General features: G+C 58.5%; 1 pseudogene; it reads right to left on the minus strand.

Annotated features, from left to right (window-relative positions):
• Positions 1 to 290: 290 nt before the first annotated feature.
• On the minus strand, positions 291 to 2,933 carry LOC100345656 (protein shisa-3 homolog; annotated as a pseudogene).
• Between the last annotated feature and the right edge of the window lie 688 nt (positions 2,934 to 3,621).

Below are 3,621 nucleotides of genomic sequence, written 5' to 3' on the forward strand. Positions count from 1 at the left end.
TGTCGAGTAAAACATTTTCAGTCAATTTGTGACTTCAAAGTCAAACTGTTGCATATTTTGAATAGAAGTAGCATGGGCTGAAATGCAATAGTCATAACATCTGCTAAGCCAGACATTCTGTGATTGTAGTCAGGAACCTCAAGACTAGAAAGTGCTGTGTTTTCTTACCTCTTTTTGCCAAGAAGTTGGTCAATTACATGAGAAATTCCCTCAGCAAAGCACTTGACATTGGAAGCATCACTCCACCTGTCTGCCACTTTACTACATGCTGGATTCATGGCCATGACCTGTCAACTGGAGATGAAGTCTGGACAGTTCTTCCCAGGCCGTGGGGGCTCCTGTTGAAGGCGGTAAGTGAAATATTGAGGTGACACCAGGAAACCAGATGGCTGTGTCAGGTGGATTGGGTGGCCTGTGGTGTAAGGCGGGGGAGGTGAGGGCACCAGGCAGCTTGGCTCCATCCTGGCAAAGGAGAATCTAAGGATGGAGCCACCTGTGGAGCTGGAGCTGGTGGCTGTGCTGGACCATCTGTAAAGTGTCCTGAGGCTCCTGGAGGTCAAGATCATGGGCAGGGTCTCTGATAGCTGTGGAGTGAGAAGCGGATTGGCTGCTGTGAGTGCTCCTTGGGTCTCAAACAGGTGCAACAATAAATAGCTACTAAAGAGCCCAGGATAATGAATGCAATGAAGATGGAGCCGACGATGAGGAAGGGGATGTAGAGGGGCTCTACAAGGCAAAAACAGACACACAAGTGTTTGCATCATCGTCTCCCAAGCCTAGGCTCTGCCTGGGCAACTGAGGGGAGGGAGGAGGAGGCTCAGTATTACCACTGTTGGTGTCCGCAGCCCAGGCTCCAACAGCTCTGAGAGCATTTCTCTTTCTCTACTAGACAGACATTTCCCACCCCATTGGCATCCCCCACCCCAACCCGGTTCAGTTCTCCATGTCTCTCCCCTTCTGATAGAGCCACGATGGGATGCAGCCTCCAGCTCAGGGAGAAGAGAAAACCTGCATTGACTAAAGTCCTACTGTGCACCTGGCTCTTTGATGATCTGATTCAAGTGCCATGGAGAGCCTGTTGAAAGGACGTGGTAAGCTGTCTTACCCATGGGATTTTTTGACTTTTCCAAAAACACAGCCAACGGCTGACAGGTAGCCTACAACCTAAGGGGGCTGCCAGGTCTAAGCCCTTGCCGGCCACCCACTCTCCCGCGGTTAACGGCACTGTGGAGCAAGGCAAGGGAGGTGAATGGCGGCCCTCATGGCGCACCCCGCCAAGCACTCACACACTCATTTAATCAACAAGCAGGCCAGGGCCAGCGAATCAACTTGCCCAAGGTTACACCCTTGGCAAGCGACAGAACCTCAGGGCGCCTGATCCCAGCCTCAAGGAGAGGGAAACCACTCCTTTTCCCTGCTGTCTCTTAGACCTCAGAGAGAGGAGAGAGGGGAGGCCCCGGAGGGAGTCCTGGCTGCAAACCCGGCAGCTCCCCTCTGCGGGAAGGAACGCGCTCCCCATTGACGCCTGGCGAGCCGCATATTTCTCCAGAAACCACTCTCCAAATCCTCCAGATTGGACTCCCGGACTCCCACAATTCATTCCCTTGAGAGCCTGGTGGACCCTCAGAGGGCTGGCTCCGCTTTCCTCGGAGGCAGCAATTCGGGAGGAGGGCCTCCTCAGCGAGGCCGCCGCCAGCCTTTCCGGGGACCCTCCCAGGCTTCGGGCTGTGGCCCCGGCGACCCTCCCTCGCCCTCCCTCCTCGCCCCCCTCCCACCACCCCGCTCTGGGCTCAGCCTGCCTCTCAGGTTTCCTGACCATAAAACCGTGGCCTGGAGCGCTGAGGGGTTTCCCTGACAGTCCGGTTGAGGTGGAAACTTTTTTTTTTCAAGGTGTAAATTTCCTGTGCTGGGGTCGTGATTTATTTCCCTCTGAAACCCGTGTTTCTCGACGCGAGAATAGGGGGCGGGGAGGCCCCTGGGACCCCAGTTTCTAAATCTCAACCTCCAAGTCCTGGGTGTTGCTGAAAGGCGTGACAATAGCGGGTGGGCTGGGGAGACTCATTCGATGCAGAGAAATGAAAGGAAGTCGGAAGAGTGGAGCAGTGGCTTAAAAACGCTACAGGGATGGTGGGAGAAAGAGAGAGATGGAGGAAGGAAGGGAGGAGAGAAAAGAAAAGAAAAGAAAAGAAAAGAAAAGAAAAGAAAAGAAAAGAAAAGAAGAAGAAGAAGAAGAAGAAGAAGAAGAAGAAGAAGAAGAAGAAGAAGAAGAAGAAGAAGAAGAAGAAAGAGGTTGAAGCTGCTTAGCGCAGCGGGGCCACAGTTGCGCTGCCACGCCCTTGGTACCACGGTGGCCCCTCGCCGCCCCAAAAGCCACCCGTACTCTAGTGCTACCCCGACCGCCCTTCCCCCCCGGACCTCCAGCGTCCTCTCCCGGACCATCAGGTGTAAACTCCTGGTCCTCGCTGTTCCTCGCGGGGACTCGCGAGGGCTGCAAAGGAACAAGGCCTCCTGGCTCGAAAACCCACTCCTCCCTTGATTCTCCCCACCTGGCTGCTGCGTGCACTCTGCGCACAGACCCTGGGAGGCCTGCGCATTCCCCCGTGAGCACTCGGACGCTCTCGGCGTGCCTGCGGGGGGCTTCTCCCCAGGGCTTGGCATTTATGCGCGGTGATGCCAGGGTGCTCCAGCTCGCCACGGTCTTTCGTGCAGCCGCCCTGCTCCAGCCTGGCGTTGGCCGCGGCTCAGCAGCAGCGGAGCGCTCAGGAGCCTAAGCAAATGGTGGCGTCCAACGTGTCGAAGTCCGGGCATTGGAAGCCCTCGTGGTAGTTGCCCTGCACGGCCAACCAGCCGAGGCAGTACTCCTCAGACTGCTGGGCACCCGCAGGGCCCCAGGGCAGCCAGTCCAGGAGGCAGAGAGCCAGCAGCGCCCCCATCGCTGCTGGATGCCTGGGCGGCGGGGAAGGGGACGCAGGCAGCTGGAGAGCGAAGGGCTGAGCTGGGACTGCCTCCTGGCACCGCAGTTCCGCCTCCCTCAGGGTATGGCACGGGCGGCTGACCGCTCCCTCTGAGGCTAGCGGTGGCTGGAGAGGCAACAGGGGCTGCGCTGAGGGCTCCGCAGGCAGGGGGTCTGCATGGTGCGCGGGTGCGAGTTGGCGAGGGACCATGGGAGGTGCTGGCAGAGGCTGCCGCTGAGGCTGCTGCTGCCGCCCTTTGCCAGGCTCACCATGCGAGGGGCGCGAGGGGCATGAGGGGCGCGCGGATCCCCCCGGCCACCTCCCTCCCCACTCCTCACGGGAGCCATCTCATAGGGCGAGGGCTGCCAAGTCCAGGACCACACTGCGTCCCGACTTGTGCCTGTAGCCTGGTCCCAAGAGGAGCCCGAAGGAGGCAGAATTTGTTCCCCGCGTGCGGCTGCCCAGCCCCCGCCCTTGCCTGTTACAGGAGCTGGAGTCAGACTGGCCGCCGCCAAGTGCAAATGGCCTCCCAGCTGCTGACAGCTCTGCCAGCGAGGCGTCCCTTAAAAAGGAAGAGGGAGAAGAAGAAGGAGGAGACCAGGAGGGTGAAGAGAGAGTCCGCCCTCCCGGGTGTCGCGAATGGAGCTAATCATGGCGGGCGCGGCGA

The sequence above is a fragment of the Oryctolagus cuniculus genome, chromosome 19 (genome assembly GCF_051225735.1).
Source record: "Oryctolagus cuniculus isolate XC-2025 breed Fujian yellow rabbit chromosome 19, ASM5122573v1, whole genome shotgun sequence".
Lineage (NCBI taxonomy): Eukaryota > Metazoa > Chordata > Mammalia > Lagomorpha > Leporidae > Oryctolagus > Oryctolagus cuniculus.